Below are 23,824 nucleotides of genomic sequence, written 5' to 3' on the forward strand. Positions count from 1 at the left end.
GTAGTAGCAGCTCACTTGAGAATGCAAAGATTCTGGGTGTTTCCATATCTAGACAACTAGCTCATATCCACTCCAACCAGGCATCAATTGATAAGGGCAAAAGACCAGATCCTCCAGACTTGCTCTGTTCTGGGGTAAACATAAGCAATGAAAAGTCCCATCTGGAACCAACTCAGACTCTATAATTTATAGGAGAAATTCTCAACAGAAACTAAATCATAGCCTCACTACCACCCTCAAGAGTTCAGACCATAAGATTAAAAGTCCCAAAGATAATATGCAGTACCAAAATTTCAGTCCATCTGGTCCTTCAAGCTCTAGGGTCAATGGCAGCAGTGATAACCCTGGTACCTTTAGCCAGATTTTATATGAGGATTCTCCAGTGGATGCTAGCAACTCAGTGGTCAGTTCTTTCCCAATCCATGTTAACTCTGATACAAATCACGCATGCATGCAAGAGAGATCTCATGTGGTGGGTTCAATCAGATCAGGTTCTACAAGGCCGTCTGTTCATTCCCCTCATCTCAAGGCCATAGTGATCATCAACGCCTCTCAGCTGGGGGTTGGGGGGTGGGCATTTTCTGGGGAAAACAGTCCATGGTACCTGGTCCCCTGAAGAGGCCAACTTGCATATCACTGCCCTACAGATGAAAGTGGTGCTTTTAGTGTTGCAAGCCTTCCAGGATACTCTCCCTTTGGGGATGATTGCAATCCAAACGGACATGTTAGTAGTCTGGTACATCAACAAACAAGGAAGAACCAGATCTTACCTCTTGTGTCAAGAAGCTCTCAGAGTGTGGCAATGGGTGATCTCATCCAACTGTATTCTCACAGCAATGCGTATTTCAGGGAAGTTCACTGTGATAGCAGACAAACTGAGCAGGTGCATTCTTCTACCACACAAATGGGTTCCTCAACAGCAACATCAAGGAATTGATTTTTCATCAGTGGGACCAGCCTTGCTGCAATCTTTTTGCTTCCCCCTTAAACAAAAAATTCAGCAGCTATTTTGCCCTACCCCCTCACAGAGAGAATTACCAAGGGATGCTTTACTTCACGACTGGACCCCACGGTCTAGTCTATGCCTTTCCACTCATACCGCTGATTCAAAAATTCCTTCAGAAAGCTGCTATGTTGAAGAGAAAAGTCATCCTCATTGCACCTTACTGGCTCTGACAAATTTGGTTCCATTTCCTTTGGTATCACTTGCTTCTCTAACCTTGGATTTTGGATCTGACTCTGGCCCTCCTATCTCACTTGACAGGCATGATTCATCCAAGCATAACCAACCTCAGGCTGACTGCCTTGCTTCTCCAGTTCCATTAATAGCCAGACAACCTTATGGCCTCTTCATCTATTCGTTGAATACTTTTATCTTCCCATAAGCCTTCTACCAGGAAGCTCTATTTCAGCAAATGGAAGAGGTTTGTTCAATGGGCTCATCTAAATAATACTAAACTTTTCTCAGCCCCCATACATAGCATTCTTGAATTTTTGTTCCATCTCTTTAAAAAAAGTAGCTAGTTCATCAACCATTAAAGTTCAGTTAGCAGTCATATCAAATTTTCACGGTGGTTTTGATGGTTCCTCTGTTTCCTCTAATAAATTAAGCAAAACATTCTTGAAAGGCTCTCATCTTCTAAGACCTTCCTTTAGAGATCCTACTCCTCCATGGGACATTACCCTGGTACTGCACACTCTTACTAAATCCCCCTTTGAACCAGAAGCTACTTGTGACCTTAAAGGGAAAGTCCCAAGGATTTTTTTGTTTTGATTTTGGTCTTTGTTTACATATTCAGGCAGGCTTTCTGAGCATGCCTGAGCTTTGATTGAAAGGGTTGGGGAGGGGTGCCTACAGGATGTTTCAAAGGTGTTAGTTAAATGTTTTTCTTTCAGCTTTTCCCAGTTGGGGGTCGCCACAGCAGAACTCCGGTCCACTAATGATTGGCAGTAGATTTTTATGGTGCCGAGGTGCCAGCCCAACGCCCAACCTTCAACGAAGGCACCCCTATTCACGCATGTCTTTCGAATGCCACTCATACATGGGGAGGACATGCAGACTCCACACAGAAGGTGCTCCAGCTGAGAATTGAATGGGAGAACCTCTTGCTGTGAGGTGACAACGCTACCGCTGCACCACCGCGGCTTTCAAAGGTGTTAGCTAAATACCATCTCAAATTACAGTTGTACTCACAACTGCTCTCACTCAGCTATTCATTTGCTTAGCCTGTCCTTTTTATCCTCAGAGAAAAGAAGCCTTTCAGGCATTTTATGCAGGAAAATATATGAGTAGTACAAGGCTACAACATTAGCAATCAGTGTTTTCTATTCCTTTCATTTCATATTTTATTTTGTAATTTCTGAATGATAAGTAAACACAATGATGTTAGGACATGATTGCCACTTGCTTTGTAAAAGACAACTGATTGATGCAAGTTTGAAACAGTAGTAGAAACAGTCCTTTTAAAATTGTTTGACCTCTGAATACTAGCCAAGTGTAATGTTTTTCTGGCCTGCTGGCAGCTATGTAAAATAGCACATGTGTAATGTAAATTTCAAACATTAATAGTCAGAGTTCACAGTTTTTTTCATTTTCTAGTCTAATGTGCTGATTTCTAATACTAGCCAAGTGCCCTGATTTTTATGACATGGCTGCTTCAAGTTCTATAGAAGCACGATTGATGCAAAGTTCAAACATTAGTAAATACACCATCTTTTAATTTCATATTTTAGTTTGTGATGACATCTGTTTACTAGTTAAGTACATTTCCTAGTACAGCTGCAACTTGAGTTATTGAATTATATGACAATGTTGTTCATAGGAGGTTACTAGGCTATTGAGCCAAGGGTCATTCCACGCCTAGCTGTTTACACCCAACAATAGAAAAATCTTGTCAGTGTCCAAGATTATTTTTAGTAGTGACTACCCATATCCAAGAGGGATGTGGGAGCTATCCCTGGCAAGAATTTACGGTTTCCCATCCATTCGTCCAGGCTACGCTTAGAGTTATTACAGAGGTGCTCTGTTTAATAGAACATGGTAGCCTGTTTCTACCTTACAATTGAATGCATCAGTGTCTGGTTCCACTATTAATCTGTAAACAACTGAAATGATACTGTGTAGGTTTTTGTCATCTCTCTAGTAGTATGTAATGTCTGATTCCCAGTCTGACAGTCATTAATCCTACATGGTACCAATCAGACTATTGCTATTCAAACTTACTCATGTTAGCAATGTCAGAGCTGTGACATATCTACTATCCAACTCTGCATGGGTGCCGGAATCATACAGCCACAGCTGCAAGACCTGTCAAAAAAATTAATGAAGTGGAGTTTTCACTCTAATGTGGATTCGTGCAGGGAAGTTAAACTAACAAAACTAGCTGTTCTTCTCTTATTGCTCTGAGTTACAGGAGTTATGCTGCCACTTTTCCATTGATGCTCCTGCTCGTGCACGTCTGTGTGTGTGTTTGCGTGTGTGTGCGTGCGTGTGTGTGCATGTGTGTGCATGTGTGTGTGTGTGTGTGTGTGTGTGTGTGTGTGTGTGTGTTTGTGTAAAATGCCCCAGTTAGGTATACCTGGTGGTTAGTGTTACTCAGGCTCAAACAAGAGCCTGAATTCTCTACCCATACCACCACTTGTGATTCAGGAGTTGAGTCCATAGCTCTCAACTGTCCAATTTTCACAGAATATTTGGCTCATACTTGTGGTCTGTTCCTCTTACAATTTGTGGTTTTCTGACAAATCAGTGAGAACTGAATTCACTAAATAATGATAGCTCTTTACGTTTCAGTCTTCCTATCTTTCAGGAAACACATGGTAATACAAAACACTTTATTTTAGCAACTTTCTAAGATTATACAAACAATATTTAAAATGTGTCCCTGGTTTTGGGCCTTTGCCCCCCCCCCAAATAAATGTTGGCTTTTTCCACATTTCTTGTGCTGCGAAGTTGAGAGATTTAGTTGATTGGCAAGTGGATTTTACAAGGAGCAGAGAGCTTCAGGGGAAGAAAAGTTTAATGCTACTTATGCTAAGTTATTTGCATTGTTAGTAGCACAACAGGTAGTATACTTGCTTTTGATGCAGAAGACTGTGGGTACTACTCCCACAGTACGCAGATGGATCCTGATACTGTACTGTGTTGTACTTTAATGGGAGTGGATGCTGCAGTCCTGTGAATGTCCTCCTTTGGAGGAGTTACTTAGTAACTATGAACCCGTTATCAGTTTGCCATCCACTCCCCATTGCAAAATTACTAGCTTATTATTTTTTAATGTAGCACAGGCAATTTATTTTTCAAGGGCAAATAGGCACTTTATTTGTAGATGAAACAATGAAATATAACGTTGTTTGCTAGCAGCAACATCTTCATTAGTTACAGACCCTTTAATGTGAAATTATTTAGATGACTTACTTCTGCAGAGATTTTGCATATTGGTGGATTGTAATGACAGACGTTTGAGTGGACTTTTATGGTTGACATTTTCTGAAATGGGTAGTTTTGTCATTATTGATTCATACATTTTGTTTCATTGCTCACTAGAAGACTGTTCAAAACTACAAATTTAAAACACAGTCTAACAAGTGGTGCTGTATTATACAAGGAATATAATTTAATACAATCAGGTTAATATAATCAGGAAGGTGAATCAAAGGACGTATACATGTATGTTTGCTCACAGGATGCAGGAGATCAAAACAGAGGAAGAGACCAGTCACCAATGGTGTCCCCCAGGGTTCAGTGATGAGAGGTTTTCTGTTTGGCATATACATCTCAAAAGTAAAAGGAAATACCAAAGGGCTTTGACCAATTAAGGCTGAGATGACTGCAAGCTAGGTGCAGTTATTGAATCCCCAAATGACTTAACCATCATGCAGGAAGGTTTGTCCCAATCAATAACTGGTGCCAGAATCATGAATTGAAACTAAACTCCAAGAAATACATTATCATATCCTTTGGGAAGTCATCTACTCCAGGGAACTGCCAAACTGACAATGCCCCCTGAGAACTGACCCAGTTGTTTGGCATTTGGGAACATGTGTGCACAGTGACTTAACTTTTGACCAACACTTGTCCAGAGTCATAAGAAAGTCTTTCTATATTGCACAGCTTATAAACAAATTGATTGTGACTAGATTTAGAGATGTTATTGCCCCATTTACAAAGCCCTCATTAGGTCAATAATTTTGCATAATGCCCACTTTGGCATGTATCTATCCAGACCCATGCAACAATTGGAATACCCACAGAGATACCTTACTAAAAGGATACAAGTCCTAAACAATAGGTCTTGCATGGACCACCTCAAAGATTTATCACTATACTTAGTATCCCAGAGAGTACTTTGAGGTGGTGTGTCTGGCATACAAGGCATCCTCTGACCAAATACAGATGGACCTACTGAACATCAGCAAGTCAAATGGCATCAGAGATTTCTCTTCAGTGATTTGTTTATTTTTTGTTTTTACATCAGAAATACTCAGTCCAGGTATCTACACTGAATGTTGTGGAGAGATGGATATATATCCAGAACAGACTATCCATTCTAGTAAAACAAAGCTCATCTCTGTCCATATTCAAATCTAACTTGGATCTAAGGATGGGTAATAAAAAATGTACTCCAGGATTACCCCTCATGCCACTAATGGATATATGCAGTTCCTAAATTCTGCATCCCTTACATGAGTCCCCACAAATTATCTACAGTTTGATCACATTTATTCTCACTAGGGCTAATATGGAATTATCAGCCATGGGATAGTTAAAACCAATCAGGAAATGTTAATTCAAGCACCAAAATGGAAATTGGCTAAGCTTAAAATGCCCTCCAAGTGAACCTATATTGTGATAGTAAATAGTTTAAAAAAATTGCCATTTTTAGATCACTAAGTGCACCTGTCACCCTCTGCCCCCCAGTCTTCAACAGCTTCCAGCACCTCTGCAACCCTGTTTATACTGCATACTCTCTCATGCCTTGCCCACCATGGCAAATCAACACAAGATAAATACAGCATTTTCTTGTGTGTCTGTGTTGTTGCATGACTTCATATACTGCTGTCATTCAATTAATGGCTACCTCTGCAAGTGCCCAAACTGGGACTTTGTATGAAAATTTGAGATTTTGCAAGATAAACCACACCCACAAGAAATATGGACGACTGGACCTCAGGTTATTGACAAAAAGCTCATTTTTGTAGAATTTAATTTATCTATCTATAATTTTTAAGTGTTCCAAATACAAAACAAATATCTACAACTATTAAAGGAATCTTAGGAAATATTTCTGTCCTAAAATCTTAGGACATTTGCCATTTTTGATATTTTCTGGAAGGACACAGCTATTCTGATAGTGACTGCCTTGTGTAAAGTGGGACAGGTGGTAACCCTATGTCATTGTCATAACTGAAGATACACAGCACAAGCTGAAATCCTAGTCTATACTGTAATGATAGCCTATTTGCATTATCACCATTTCTTCCTACAGTACTACTTGCCATTTTAGCTGGATAAAAATTCACTTTCCAGTACAATACTTGTCATGAGACCATGTCCAGTATAGCACTTGTTATGAGACCTCACTCTGTTATCTGGGGATGTTAACCCTGTTGTAATGAAAGGGTATCAGAAGAAGCTTTAACAATAACGCCCATTTTGCAGTCATTTACAAACTTAGTTAACCAAAAGTCCAGACTACCAGTTTGGAGATTTAGAGATGCTGACAACAAAACTGAGGGGTCCCAGTACTGACAAGCCTTTGGGCACACCACTAACTACCTTCATACTTTCTAAGGAGGTTTCTACCACCAGTACTATTTGGGTTCTATCATTTTCAACCAGCTGGTTATCCATCTGACCATGTCAGTAAGGCTCTAGTGTTAAAGCATTTAGTGTGTTTATGATGACAACATCGGATATAGTGCCCATTTCTTTGGCCAGATCCAAATAAGCTTTGTGTTACTAACAGCCAACTCATCCACCCTAATCCTAATAACCCTAATAAACAAATTATTAAAGCAAAATGTCTCACTGCCATACATGCCTCTTAACTTCTTTGCTCAAGAATTCTGCACAAACCCAAAAGAAATTGGTAGGATAAAAGCCCAATATCAAGGAAAACATCTAAATAATACTCTTAAGTTACATAAAAAGTTAACAGAATATGTTTTTCATCAAGAAGCATTTTCTGAACAATAAGAAGGAACAAACCCAAGCATCTGATTTTATTGAATGACAAATCCTCAGTACTTTTCCAGAAAGTCAAAAGTTCTACAGGGGAAAATATCAGGCAAAATCAAGGACAGGTAATATGTACACTCTTATTTGTGTAAAATTTAATAAAACAAAACATTTTGCATCAGTGTGTATTTACTGGGCAAAAAGGTGTAAAAAACTTGTCATTGACTCACTGAAGTAGAAATTTTACGAAGGACAAGGGAAAACATATGAGGCAAAATCAGGAATGCTTTTCAAAACCAGGGACAGTTGAGAGGAATGCTGTTGCTAGTGTATACAGCTGTTCTGCCAGTATGCCAGTAATATATTAAAAAAATCATCCTATAATTTTCAGCTCACAGCTATTAGGTTCATAGGTAGGTACTAGGCTATCAGCCTTAGGGCCCATACAAGCCTAGCCAAAAAATGTACCCTGGCTTTCGCCACCCAAGAAATTTATTTTCCTGTGCCCCTGTCGAGCAGAGCCACAGAAGTGATCCCCGGGGTGAATTTCCCATTTCCCATCCAATCATCAAGATTTTTCTTGAAGAGTGCTAATGAGGAGCTCTGTTTGACATAGATAGGTAGTCTGTTCCAGAGTATGGGAAGTCTCTGGGACAGGAATCTATCCCTCCAGCATGTTCTGTTTATTGTGGTGACAAGGTTAAGGTCCCTAGAGCGTGTAGCTCGGAGGATTGGGATTTCTTTAAGTGGAGCATGTCCAACAGCTCTGGGTTTGACATAGCTTTGTATGTTAGGCAGAGATCGCCCCTGAGTAGGTGATATGCGATGGAGTAAAGCTGTAGTTTTTGAGACAGTCTGCATAGGGCATCTGTTTGAGGCCAGTAATCCTCTTTGTGAGGTATTTCTGTGGTCTTTCCAGTTGTTGTAGATGTCTTGTGAGGTACATACCAAAGGGGACGTTGTACTCTATAATGGGTCTAATGAGTGATGAGTAGAGGGGAACAATGACCTCTTTTTTTCTGGATGAGAATCCTTTTGTGATGAGATGAGCCACGTAGAAGGATTTCCTGACCACTGTGGCGATGTGATTATCAAAGGAGAGACTACTGTCCACCTGTGTCCCAAGGTCTCATCACATTTTTGGCATTAAGTAGACTACCAGCTATGTGGTAGTTCATGGGTACAGAGTTTTTACCAAAGGGGACGACAATACACTTTTTGGCATTGAGCTTCAGGCCATGGCTTTGACACCAGGTATCTGTCTCAGTGAGGCCCTTTTGTAGTTTGTCCACATCGTTAGGAGTTTTGATTATGGCTCCTACTTTGCAGTCATCTGCAAACTTTGTTAGCCAAAGACCTTCTGCATTGGCCTGCACTTCAGAGAAGTAGATACCAAACAGGAGAGGACCCAGGACTGAACCCTGTGGTACTCCACTTGTCACTGGTCTGATGTCGGATTTGGAATCTGCTACTTTCACAGTGTGGGTTCTGTCCGTGAGCCAGTTGGCAACCCATCTTGTGACATAGGGATTTATACCTAGTTCAGTGAGCTTATCTATAATTCCAGAGTGGGGGATGGTGTCGAAAGCCTTGGCGAGATCTAGATAAGCTGTGTGAACCATTTTACCCTCATCTATGGCTTTGGTGACTGCTTCAAAGAAGTCAATCAGGTTTAGGAGACATGATCTGCCTTTTACAAATCCAAACTAAGTAGGGTCCAGAGTTTGGAGATTACCAATGTCTTTGTTTATGAGTTCCACGATGATACGTTCCATGGCCTTGCAGACCAGGCTCATCAGGCTAATGGGGCGGTAGTTCCCGGGGTCCGTCATGGCTCCCCCTTTGTGGAGTGGGATAATTGTTGCGGTGCGCCATTCAGTGGGTACAAAGCCTGAGGTGAGGCTATGATTGAACATGGTACTTAGGTAGAGTGCCAGTTCATTCTGTAGTTCGTGTAGAAGGCAGCCTGGGATATTGATATCAAACTTCCTCACCCAAAATTGCTGTATCAAAGAGCGAGAGAAAATGTTGCTTTTCTGCTATGTGAAAATTGTAGCCCTCAGAACAGATCTTTGCTACTGTGCATATTGAAACCACTGTCACAGAGAAATCAGATATTCACCAGTAATGTAAAAAAAGATGCCAAGAGAAATACAGTCCCTAAAACTTCAGCATACTGCTGACATAAACATTCAACTCCCACATGTCAATTCTCATTGCTATAACAGCTAATAAACAGGAAAAAAATAATATAATAAAATACAGTATGCTGACAACTCAACTGTAGTTTGCTCAGCCCCAAATCTTCCCACCTTAGAAACCATTACACAGAAAGGTTTCACCTCTATAGAAGGCTAAATAAATCTCATTTGCACTTAAACCCCAACAACACCAAAATAATCCTATTCCTTCCTAAAAACATAAATGAAAACAACAGTGACTTCCTCAAACAATGTGACTTGAAAACATCACCAGCACAAAATTACTAGGAGTTATCATTGATCACAACATAGAATTTGATCTGCAGTGACACTGCAGTCAAAAAGACACACTGCGAACTATGATGTCTTTACAGAGCAAAACACCTGCCAAGTAATCATAGTAAAAAAATGTCTGCCACCTCCCTCTGCCTTCCTACCCTCCTATATGCCACCCAACAATATTCACAAATCTCAGCTCTTCCACCAAAAACAAACTAAAACGTACCTACAACAAAATTAGCAAATTTACCTGCAGCCTCCCAAGCCACTCCATTCATTGAATGGTTGTAAATACCCTCCAATAGATTGAACTTCCTCACCACAATATCCTGTCCCAGCTACTAACAGCTCACAAAACACTTCACCAGCCACTTAAAACACCCTCACTGCTAAATGTCATCCAATGGCATGTACCAAATAGAATCCTAAGATCCTCCGAACTTAAAATAACTTCTGCTAATAAATCTAATAATTATTACAGTGACTTGTTATTCCCTGTTGCCATATTTAAAGCATGGAACAGACTTCCAAACATTAGGCTTTTAAATAACCTGCAACATTTCAAATCCACCATAAAATATCAACTGGCAACTAATAAACTATGCAACTGTGCCACACCTACAGTTTCAAGCATGCAATTCTAACCCTGTATTAATGCATGCAATCCTAACTCTGTATTAATATAGCACTTTTGATTCTACTCACAAAATCTTGAAATCATGTATTTCCTTAATCTGATATGCTTTTTAAATAATGTTTGCTGATAGTTGGTTTTGAAATATGTGCAGTAAATCCATCAATAGGGTCAGAGGATGCATTTTGTGCCAAACACATGCCACGTCTTAGCAGTCTGTAAGATACAGAGTATAGTGACAGAGCTTTGGGTTGTTTCATGTAGGATATGTTGTTCAAACCTTGTATCCTTTTAGTAAGGTATCTATGTAAGGATCAGCTCTAGCCCTTTCTTATTTTCAATGGTGATGGACAGGTTGATATACGAGATCAGACCGGAGTCCCCGTGGACTATGATGTTTGCAGATGACATTGTGATCTGTACTGGGAGTAGGGAACAGGTGGAGGAGACCCTGGAAAGATGGAGATATTCTCTAGAGAGAAGAGGAATGAAGGTCAGCAGAACTAAGACAGAATATATGTGTGTGAATGAGAGGGAGGATAGAGGAATGGTGAGGATGCAAGGAGTAGAGGTGGCGAAGGTGGATGAGTTTAAATACTTGAGGTCAATAGTTCAGAGTAATGGTGAGTGTGGAAGAGAGGTGAAGAAGAGAGTACAGGCAGGATGGAGTGGGTGGAGAAGAGTGTCAGGAGTGATTTGTGACAGACGAGTACCAGTAAGAGTGAAAGGGAAGGTCTACAAGAGGGTAGTGAGACCAGCTATGTTATATGGGTTGGAGACAGTGGCACTGACAAAAAGGCAGGAGTCAGAGCTTGATGTGGCAGAGTTAAAGATGTTAAGATTTACACTGGGTGTGATGAGGGTGGACAGGATTAGGAATAAGTATATTAGAGGGTCAGCCCAGGTTGGAAGGTTTGGAGAGAAAGCCAGAGAGGCAAGATTACGTTGGTTTGGACATGTGCTGAGGAGGGATGCTGAGTATATTGGGAAAAAGATACTAAGGATGAAGCTGCCAGGTAACAGGAAAAGAGGAAGGCCTAAGATAAGGTTTATGGATGTGGTGAGAGAGGACATGCAGGTGGTTGATGTGACAGGGCAAGATGCAGAGGACAGGAAGAAATGGAAACAGATGATCCGCTGTGGTGACCCCTAACAAGACCAGCCAAAAGAAGAAGATGATGATCTATGTAGGCGTTCCAGTTGTTACATGTGTCTGAACAAATACATGATAAAGGGAGCATTATTTTAGATGACTAGCCTAATGAAGGCTGAGTAAGGCGAACAATTATATTCCTAGATCTAGACAAAATCCCTTTACTTATAAGCAGTGCAATATAGAAGGACTTTCTTACAATAATAGGCAAATTTTGGTTAAAAGTTAGGTTTCTGTCTACATAAGTTTACAAATCCTTAACAACTAGGTCAACTCTTAGAAGCGCATTACCAATTTTGTAGTTCCCTGGGTTAGACAACTTTCCAAAGGATGCAATAATGCATTTTTTATCATTTGGTTTCAGACCATGCTTTTGACATCAGTTATTTATTTGAGACTAACCTTCACGCAGGATGGCTAATTAATCTGGGGATTCAATGACTGCTCCTAGCCTAAGTCATCTACAGACTTAATCAGCCAGAGCCCTTTGGTATTAGCTTTTACTTCTGAAAAATAAATGCCAAACAGGAGAGGTTCCAGCAGAAAACCCTGGGGTATTCCACTGGACACTGCATTCTATATGTGATCCAGCTGGCAATCCAGCTGGTGAGGTAGGGGTTTATTCCCAGTTTATTTAGCTTTTCTATTATGCCTGGGTGGGGAATTATGTCAAAGGTTTTGCCCCGGTTGAGTTATGCAGTATGTACCATTTTGCCTTCATTCATTGCTTGGATGACCTTTTCAAAAAAATCCAAAAGGCTGAGGAAGCATGACCTGCCCTTGATGAATCCAGACTAAGATGAATCTAGTGTTTGGAGGTTCCCTATGTCCTTATTGATTAATTTCATGAGAAGTCTTTCACTGTCTTTGCATATGAGGCTGGTCAGAGTTATGGGTCTTGTAACTGCCTGGCTCTGTGGAAGGTCCTTATTTATACAGGGGGTAATGATTGTAGCTGTTCTCCATTCAGTTGGTATAAAACCTGTATGGAGGCTGAGATTGAACAGGGTTGTTAGGGGAGTGAATACATTATATTTCATGTTATGGGTGTGATTAAATTGTGCATTATGCCATTTAAAATGGATCCAGGGATATTGTCAGGACCCATCAATGCAATATTTTTAGCTTTTGATAGCACTTTTAGGACTTGGTATTGTGTAATAGCTGGAGGTGAGCCAGTTTCAAGTATATCTTGAGGGGCAGATGGAGGGGAGACAGGGGTAAAGATAGAACTAAATTTATTAGCTAGTAGGTTAGCTATATCTTCAGCCTCAGTGTAAGTAACATTGTCCACATTTAGCTTAATGCATCACTGCGTTGTGCTTTTCAGATTATAAACATAATTAAAAAATACCTTGTAATTGTGTTTGGCTTAGATAGATGCTTTATTAAAACCCACCAAAGCCAAGTTTGAGGCTAAGTTCCTGATTTGTTTATTTATTTCAGTGACAAGGTTTTTAACATTTTGGGAATTACTTTTCTTACTTGAAGTCAAAATTCTTTTCCTTTTATTATAAAGCTATTTAATGTTATAGTTCCACCACGTGGTTTGTTTCTGGGGTTTGCCCTGCACTTGTTTCTATGGGTTATAGCTGTTTACATGCTGGTATAACGTAGTGGTGGTGGTGGCGTACATTTCTGCATATTCAGTGGAGTTACCTGGTTTTGGTGGGGATTTGAAGTTTGCCAATGTATCACTTGGGAGTAGGTAGTTTGTCTTCAAGAAATGTCTAAAGGTATCTTGGGTGGAAGAGATCAGTCTTATTTTGAAGGAGACTGTTTTATGGTCAGACCTAACAAGTGGTGAAGACACACAAGGGTGGTGCAAGATGCTCTTGTATTATTAAGGGCAAGTGGGTAGTCTGACTAATTGTTCCAGGGTATTTGCATTGACAAAGTCTGGGAATCCCTGTGCTTGTGCACTAGTGGTGGTGTCGTTTTCCCAGTCTACAGATGGATAGTTTAGATCACCTAGGAAAATTGTATCTTTTTGCTGACCCCTCACCTTTTACCACAGCTGTATCTAGGTTTATTATCTCTGATTCTCAAACATTTGTGTGAGTTAGTATCCCATGGCCCATTTACAATTTTAGCAAGGGATATTTACAAGCCATTTCAGCATGTCTGCCCATGGATCCTCTTCTTTTTTTCAGGCTTTGCTGTAGCTGTTCTACAAATAGGTTTGTTTTGTTAAAATGTGAGGTCACTTCCTAAACAGGTTACACTTAATTGAGAGCTTTACATTTTGCTGGAGAAGTTTTTCTTTGTATATTTGAATTAGCTATTCTGGTTGTTTTTGGTTCATTTTAGGTAGACTCTGTCATCTGCACATGATTATGTGAGTTGCATCTATTCTTGGTAAGTTAACCCTTTTGGTATTCCATACATAAAGCACTATCTGTATAACGAATCCCTCACTCATGCCCTTACTAATTTCTGAGTGCACCTTGAATCTATCCGTCAACCTCTCTTATTTCTTTCAGAAATTGATTGAGAAGAAGTCATTCCAAATACTCTGGTCATGCTTTTGCAATTCAGGTATTATCTTGTCACTACTAAGTCCTTTAGGAAAGCTGAACAGCTGTATACTTCCTATTATTTTACTGGAAAAGGACAACCTGTGTCAATTGACAATTCCTGTTGGTTGTTTGTTGTTTTAGTTTTACTCTCCATGGTAAAACAATTCCAGACAGAAATAAGGCACATTCTAATATAGCCTTGTTTTCATTAATAATATATTGGAAAGGAGTGGACTGTGGAAGCATACTGGAGGTAGCTAACTGGTCCCATGTACATACTTTTACGAATAATTACAAACCTGATTCCTTCTCCAAGTCCAGAACTGGCTTTGCTATTACCATACTCTAGGATGAACACAGTACAGTTGTTTAAGTTGAACTTACCCATAACAGTAATTGTTCGAATTCCTAACTGCTTCAGTAGCCTCACCCTCCCTCCCTCCATCTCCCATCTTTTGCATATAGTTAGTTGTTGGTGTAATAAGTTATACATTTATACATTTTTATGGTTTCTGGATAAAAAAGCTTACTGTTTTTTTTTGTGCAATAAAGATCTGCAGTCTTCTGCACTCTGACTGCTGATTTCTTCCAATGGCTTGTCCAATTAGCAGTCAGAATGTAATGGGAGAGGGAGTCACAGCTTTTTGACTGTCTGGTTGTTGCATCCTGGACAGGATACAACCCAAATAGGCAAAGGTTACTGCAGCATTGAGGAATTTGAGCATCTACTGTTTTAATAAGTGCAAGGTCTACAACTGTACTATGTTGCTATATTATTATGAAAGGTAGAATGCCATTATTAGTTATACCGTACTCTTTCCCAAAGTTCAGTATATGTATTTCTACACATATCCAGGGCTGATATGTGCACGTGTGCACCATCTGTGTGTATAGTGCATGAGTTATATAGTATGTAAAGCAATCTGAAGGCACAGCTCTGGACTCCATGGATTTTCAAAATGTAGGCAACCATGTAGACAACACAGGATTATGTTGGTGTAAATCTGTAATTACAAGGAATGTTCTTACAGACTTAGGAGCAATGTATAATACATTAAACGTCATTGCATTTCCTTTGCTGTATTTTGCTTTGCTTATCAGATATCACAAGTAGAATGTTTTTCTAGATGTCATTGTAACTTTAGGACATCATTTTCAAAAATGAACATTACCAGTGATAACATAAAATGCTGCTGTGCTGTAAAACCAAGCAAAACCACTTATGTAAACCATGACTGTGACAGCTTGAAGTGTTGTATTCAGGCAACAAAAGTTATACACTTTCAAATTTGTTGCTAAAAAAGAAAAAAATCAAAAGGTCTGATATTACTATAGGAAGGCAAGGCCTTCACAAATAATAACACTTTCAAACCAACAAGATCAAAATATAACTGAAATTTTTGTTTGGAAAATCTGGCTCACAGGGCACAGTTAAAGAAAATAAAAATGTGGATGGGTATCTGAGACAGAAGTTTTTCAATTTTCTGTTTTCTTCACTACTGAAAAAGTGGAGAATCTGGGGCAAAGACAAATATCTGTCAATGATTTCCCCGAGACTTACAGACAAAACAAAACATAATCATGGAAAAAGTCCCAAATTAGGGATTCTTTAAAAAAAAAAAACGCTGGTACTATTAGATTCGAACTTCATAAAAATAATTTTCAATTTTAGGAGGGATGGAGTAAAAGTCTCAGAACATATAATGGATACCCCTCTAAAGTCTGTACAGTTGAGAGATGTGCAAAGACACAAGGAACTCTTTGTAAATGTTGAATATTTTGATTGGAGGGTTGAGAATATACATCTATACAAAAATACCGTCTTGGGAACAAACTGCATATACCCTCAAGAGAGGCTGCAGTCTCAGAATCCACCTACTATATTATATAATCAGGTGTGAAGTGTCTGCATAGTAAAGAATGGGGGAATACTTGTGTTCTAGCAAAATTCAAGCATTTCCCTTGATCTCTTCTGTGAAGAATTTGGAATGGGAAAACAGCAGTTTCATAATACAGTGCATTTCTCTCAACTGCTTCAGAACTATGTTAAGTCTTGAAAACCTATCTACATCCCAGAATAATGTTTAGTAAGTATAATATATGTCACCCTTGGAGGAGATTGAAGATAAATCTGTTTTGCCAGGAATGGTCTATACCTATCTCCTCAAAGCTTTTGTATATTGGCTAAATCCTTGTCCGCTCCCATAGTACCTTTTTAGGCAATCTCAGTCTTCTAAAACTTTCAGGATAACAAAACAGAATCTGGAAAACATAAAGATATTGCTGTTCAATTGCAGGAGCCGTAACAAAAAAAAAATCCACTGCCTAAAAGCACTCATTACCTTGGAAAACATCAACATATGCATTGTCATGGAGACCTGGTTTAAGACCAATAAGATTACTCCATCAGTGCAGGGTTTCACTGTCTACCACACATTCAGGCTTGCCACACTAGATAAAGGGACTAAAAGGTGGCAGTATCTCCATATTCTAAAAAAAAAAAAAAAAAAAAAATCAACTCCAGAGTCATTAAATAAGATAATTACCTGGAACTCCTTCATACCCGACTTACTATTAACAAAACCCCTTATCATTATCAAAACTAACTGTAGGACCCCCTTCTATGCCCCGCGTCAACCCTTGCTACCTAACCAGTTGGAGACTTTGACTACCCCTCCATTAACTAGGAGCCCTGTACTTCCTCAAACATGTATACCGAGAAATTTGTGGACTTCATTAGTACAAACTCTCTGCACCAGTTATATCACTCAGGGGCAATAAAATCCTGGACATGGTCTTTGCCAAAATGGGGCAGCTTTGCTCCCACCAATTGTAACTTCCTTTCTATTTAAATCAAACCACAAATCAGCCACATTCACTTTAAGACTGAAACCCTGAAGCATTTTCCAATATCCTGTATTCCAAGTGTATCCCAAGGTTAAACTACTAAAACTGAGTGATGATCTGGCTGAATTCAAAAGCCCCTTCCATCTTGATGACTGCACTGCTTATGGAAAATCCTTTGCTACCAAATTCTATGCACATGTAAATAGCTGTATAGATGCATCTTCCCTCCTCAGAAGTAAATACAGTGCCAAATTAAAAAAATATATACCTCAGTGGTGGAACCCTAAAATAATTGCTAACAAGAAACCAGTAATATCTCCAGTATAATGTGTCAACATTGCATTTCACAACATACCCCCCAATAGCCTGTAGGGCTCTCAGTTCTAAAAATATGAACATAAATATGAAATTACGAATAATAAGTGAAAAACAGTGATTAATTTCTCTACTGCATGACATTGTATATTTGCAATCTTAGTATCATTTTGTTAATTATTCCTTGACCTTTCTCATACTGCCTATTATTAGCTGATAAGTCACTTAGTTAAAGAGGCCAGACCCAAAAAAGATCTGAAAGCAGTGTACAAAAAGCACTATAGACTTCAAAGAGATAAATGGGTGCTACAATAAAAGAAAAAAAACTCATTGTGTGCAAAAATATATTTAACTCTCAAGATTCCAATAATGCTCTTGCTAAACTTAACAAGGAACTCCGGATCTTGTTAAAATCAACCAAAGTAAGCTATGAGGTAAACATAGTCACCCAGGTGAAGAATAACCACAAATACTTCTTTAACTATGTTAGAAATCTCAGAAACATTTCTGAGCACTGCACATAGCTAATAGTTTAGGATATCACATCTTCAAACCCTGAGTAGACAGCCAATTTACTAGGAGACAAATTTAGTTCAAACTTTACCTCCTCTCCCCTCATGTATTCCCAAATCACATACCTGCATCTACACCCCCCCTAAATTTCACAAGAACAAGTCCTCAACGTGCAATTAAAGGCCAGGAACACTACTGCTATGGGGTCAGATAAAATACCTGGCTCCCAGGTGGTTAGTCTAAAACATGACTTGTCAGACCCCCTACTGAAGTTATTCAATGTCAGCCTACACACAGACTTTGTGCCAGATGAATGGAGAACAGCAACAGTTATCCCCTTGCATAAAGGTGAGGTGTCAACACAGCCAGGTAATTATAGACCCATAAGCCTGGCCAGCCTTATCTGTAAGGCTATAGAAAGGATCATAATGGAATTAATAAATAACTACATACGTAATCTACAAACTGTTGAACCAAGACAGTTCAGATTCATCAGGGCAGATCCCACCTACTTAACCTGGTTGACTTCTAGAAGGTTAATTGAGGGTAATTTAGTACACACCATGTATCTACACCTCACAAAGGCGTTCAACACCATTACACACTCAGGTAATGTAGGTAAACGTTTCCAGCTAAATATAAATCCCTATGTTACTCTTTGGATAGCAAAATAGATAACATACAGAACTGAGGAAATTAGGGTGGGCATCTCTAACTACTCCAAAAGAAACATCACTAGTGGTATACCCTGGATTCAGTCCTTGGGCTATTCCTCTTTGCTATTTACTTCTTGGAGGTCAAAGCAAATGTTAATGGTTTATTGCTGACTGAGTCTGCAGGTGACCATAAACTTGGTGCCATCATAAACTCTACACAGGACATCAAAATCCTCCAAGAGAGCCTTTCCCATATAAATAGCTGGTGTCAAAACCACGGACTGAAACTAAATGCCAAGAAATATATAATCATATATTTTGGCATGCATGACCTCCCTTGTAACAATCACATTGACAACACATCCCTGAAAGTTGATCCCATAGTCAGGGATCTGGGAACCTATGTAGACAATAAACTATCCTTTGATCACACATATACACTATTGTAAGGCAGTCCTTATCATTATACAGCTTATATCTAACGGTATGGCATCCAGGTCTAGGGATGTAATCACTCCACTGGTTTCAGTCCTTATCAGGCCAATCATTAAGTATAATATCCCATGTGGTATGTATCTGTGCAAACACGTGTCACAGTTGGAGCAACTACAACCCTTTCTCACTAAAATAATCAAGGGCCTAAATCACAGAAACTATGCAAACCATCTCATAGCTTTTCCCTCATCTCAGTATCATACACGCTACTATGAGCTAACCTCTGCCAGACATATAGAATCTCAAAAGACTATCCTATCAGTTGAATTACACATTGGCAAATCAAATGGTAACATGAATACCCACTCAAGGGATTTAACCTGTTTTGCAACATAAATACAAAATGTTGGAGGGGATAGGTATGTATTACAGAGAATACCTCGATGAATGGATGGGAAAACATAAATTTAGCCTTAGTTTAGCACCCATGACATCATGAACAGTGGCAACAGGTAAATGTCCCAAAATATCCTTTTTTCTACCCACCTCTGAATTAGCTGTACACAAAATACATGGACTAAAAACTACCATGGGAATGTAAAGCTAGGCTTCTCAAGGTCCTCACAGATCAGTAGCCTAGTAACTACCAATGGACCTACTGAGCTATGGGCCTATAAGGCAAATGCTTCTAGCGCCATTTGTAAAAGCAAAGGAAAGCAAATATACATCTCCCTTTGCAGGTAGTTTTTACAAAACATTTTAAAAAGGCTATTTAATTGTGACAAATATATAAGAAGAGAATTACTTGATAAAAAGGTACAGAAGTTATATCAATCTGTGTCAGCTGTAACCCTTAACAGTGTGATAGTTAAATAAGAATCTGTGGAATGTAGAGTTGTGTCCATCCATTTCAGACATTATTTGCACAGTCTTATAAGTAACCAGAATCTAGTTAGATGCATAGATACATTGTTTGCTTGGAGAAAAGAGAAGGCTACATAATTGCTACATTTCACTGTGATGGACCTAAAAGGTTAGCACAAGTATTAAATATACCTCAGCTAGTATGATTATAAAAACAAAAGCTATATTTTTCATTCATTTTAACTGAAATCTTTATTATCCTACAATCACCATAAAATAACAGCTATGTGTGCCAGAGTTTTTAGAATATTAAGCACAAAAGTAAATATAAACATATCCTGTACATTTCAGCAAGAAAGGCTTTGTTTGGAATTATAAATTCCATTGAGATGAACTGAAAGATTACTCACCTGGAACATACATTTTCATGTATTTTTCATATTTGGAACACATTTCTTATAAAAATAGTAGGGAAATACAGTTCACTTCCTGAAATAAAATCTGCCATAAATGTTCTGCTTTACAAGAATGATACGGTCACTTTGCAATAGTCAAGCTGCCTTAAAGCTATAAAAGTGACCTAGAAAGTGATGTCCACTAAAAGCGTAGCTACAGTGCAGGTGTATGGTTATTGAAGGACAGCTGCATGTAAGAGATTAAAAAAACATATTTTGTCATATCTTAATCTTTTAGCTGTACTAATATTCCCATGTAACTACAGGATCTCTTTTCTTCCTTGTTATAGGATCCCTAAGCTTGGCGACAGTACTTTCTACTTTCTGTTGCCTGAGTCATTGTGGTAAAAGTTTACATGTTCTAGAGTTATTAAAAAAAAAAAAACAACTGCTTAACAGAAATCTTTCTAAACTCATGCATATTATTGAGGTACTCCTTTATTTTCTGTTTAGCATTCTGCAGCTGCTCTTCTTGTTCTGTGAGATTTCCCCCTGTTTTGCACTACTTTAACATTCGTCAGTTCCTCTAAATAATTCTTGTTACTTTTTAACCATATCTCCCTTGCTTTTATTTTCATCCTATTTTTAATTTTTATCTGACTCCCTAGATATATTTTCAGAAATGTCTATCTTCTCTAATAGCTTCTTAATAATTTCCACTACCTATTCCTTAAATTTCTCGCTTTTCAACAGACAGGTGGGAAAGCGCCAATATCTCATTTTTTTATCCTCTTCTATCACTATTGCAACTCCTCTTTTCCTTTGTCTCAGGTATTCTGCTGAATAACTTTCCTGAAAACCCTTTTTTATCAAATTTACATGTTCAGTTCTTTCCAAATGTGTCTCTGTAGCATAGCTATTTGCACTCCACATTTTTAATATAGTTCACTGCTCTTTCTTTTTTGTATTTATTTGTAAGATGACTGACATTTAAAGACATTAAAGAAAGCAATATTATGTTAGAAAGTATTATTCCCACCCTTTATGTGTAACAGCTTTTTGTTAAGTGTTTAGTTCCAGCTTTTGTGTTTCATGCATATGCTGTTTGGCAGGTTGATCTTTTATGCAGTTGTTTCTTCCCGTATGCATTTGAACCTATGTCACATTTTACAAAATGTTTTGTTTTATTGAAAGCCCTCGAACAAAAGAAAACACATCCCCAGTACCCCCTAAAACATGTTAACTTAAAACTAATACACAAAACTATATACATCTTCAAATATTGAACTTTTACCCTTCTAATAGGAACAAGTATCCCAAACTAACAGCTACAGTGAGAGACTTGGGGTAACCTAAAAAAAAGGTTATCCATGCTAAGACACATGGTACAGCCTATGCTTCTACTAAGTGCTGTCTGTTTTTGTCTTACCTTTATAGCTCTCCCAGATGGGAAAACATTTGAATGCTTTTAGAAAACATTATTTGCTAGCCATTTCTCTTTATCAGATTGTTTCCATGGAGACATGAGGACCAGATACAGAGTTGCTACTAAAAGTATACATTTATTTGCTAGAAAAAAAGCTTTGTAATATTCAACATTCTTTTTCGTTTACTTGCTTTCTCTTAAAACTTGTTACTAGAGCAAGCTAAGGGCCTTAATCCAGTCATTCCCCTATGCAAGAATGAGAAAAGTACATCACTTTTTCATTTATCATGCTCATTTGACCAGACTTTTCTTCTTCTTCTTTTTACATTGCAGTGCCTACATTTCTTAAGACTGAACAAGGAGAAAGAGAGAACAGAGAAAAAAAACAGTTCAGATTAGTATCTCCATTACACTTAAAATTAACTGAGAAAACTTTACTTTATAGCATGCAAAGAAAATCATGCACTATAAAATATTACTATTAATTTTTTTTTATTTACAGCAAACTTTCTCCCTCCTCTTTCCATCTCCTAAATATTTTTCTGAACATTTATGCTTTAGTGTCCCCTACAGGTTTAACAAGGTCAGAAAGTACAATATTTCCAGATTTTCTTGTTCTTCCATGTTTCACAAATGTAATTGCTGCTTTGTAATCCCATATTTGTCAATGTCTAAGTTACTGGTTTCATTCCTGTTCATCTCCATCTCCCAAATACTATCTCTGCTTCATTTCCAATGTATGTTGACTCTTGTGCTTTTTTCCTTCTCTCAAGCATTTTCCATTGAAAAGGTTTCACTGGCACAGTATCTCTCTGGTCCTTATTACCAGATGAACAAGAAACAGAATCTCCTTCTGTTTCACAGCTCACCTTTTGCTGGAAAAATGTTTGTACTTCCTCCTTAGCATGAACTGCATCAAAAAATGATTTTGTCCCTCAAGAAAGAAAATTTTTGAAGATATCTGGGTACAGCAGTTTGAATTTCACACCTGATGCTTGACATTCCCTGAATAGTGGAATGCATTTACTCTTCTTCTGACTGGTGTACAGTGATTAATCATTCTCCACAAACACTCTGCTGTCTCCTTCTTTTAGTACTTTGTTCTTCTGCCACAGTTTTGTCAGAATTAACTCTTTCTGCTGGTAGGCTTTCATCTTTACTATTAAAGGTCTATGTTGTTTTCTCATAGCCAGGTTTGTAACATACATACAATGTGCTCTTTCAATTAACAACTCCTTCTGCAGAATGAGAGTCAAGTTACTTATTTGTGTTTTCATAAAGTGAATAGTCTGTTCCTTCCAGCTTTTCTGGTACAGCAGAAAATCTTAGGTCTTCCTTACATGCTCTGTCCTGTAATTCTGTTATTTTTTAAAACATCACTTTTTGATTAGTCTCATACTCAGCCAGCCTTTTCTTCATTTTGATCACTAATTTTTGCAGTTTTATCACCTCATCTGAATATCTGTTTAAAGCTTTTCCATTTTCCATCCTTTTGTTATTTGAGCTGATATACTCCATTAGTGTTTCATTTATTTTAATTAGGTCAGTGTGCAGTTGTTTTATACTTTCCTCTAGGTTGCTGGAAATCATGTCTGGAGGTTGCACTGCTTTCTGCTAAACAGCTGCAGTACTTTTCCCATTCTGTGCTTTCCTCGCCTTTTGTGGCTGATTTTGTTTCAGGCCCTCTGTATTTTATTTTTTCCCAGGCAGTTACTGAAATTTACCAAAAAATCTAGATCAACTGGCTTTCTCTGCTAAGTTTCTGTTTAAACACTGGGAGAGCTAGAATTAAGCTGTTATTAAATGTGCAGCCATCTTGGAAGATTGCTGCATTGTTCTTAAGGCTAGATGGGTTGTTTCCTGCCTGGGAAACAATACTGGCCAGTTTCAAAATGCTCTGGTCTCCCCCTCCTCCCACACACATTCACTCTGATGGCTGATTAGCTATTCCCAAGGAGGAAAATTAGTAGAGTGAAAATTTCTTCAGGACTTCATTACCCATATCTTACACTGCATGTGAATTGTTTTTACTACTGTTTTTGCTACTTTTCTGTAAAAAAAAAAAACTGTAAGCCTGTTTCCTACCTTTCCTGTAACTAGTGTTCCAGATACAGATTTGCTGTATCCAGGACTGTATGTAAGCTTCTGAGCTCCCCAAGCCTTTCTGTGCTGGAGGGAAGCCTTCTAGCTTATCAGTGGGAGTGGTAAGCACTAGGTAACCTGTCTACCACATAAGGAGTGGTTCTGGCCCAGAAATTGTAGTTATTGGCCGTTTGGGCAATCTCTTCCATCTCTCTCAACTTTCTGATTTGAAAGCCTGCATTTGCACTTGTTTCTTTCTGTCCTGTAACTCGTCTAGTGCATATACAGATTCTTAGTTTTTTTAGCACTTAAATTTGCTTATTCA

The sequence above is a fragment of the Protopterus annectens genome, chromosome 8.part0 (assembly GCF_019279795.1).
Source record: "Protopterus annectens isolate FY-2018-M chromosome 8.part0, PAN1.0, whole genome shotgun sequence".
Lineage (NCBI taxonomy): Eukaryota > Metazoa > Chordata > Ceratodontiformes > Protopteridae > Protopterus > Protopterus annectens.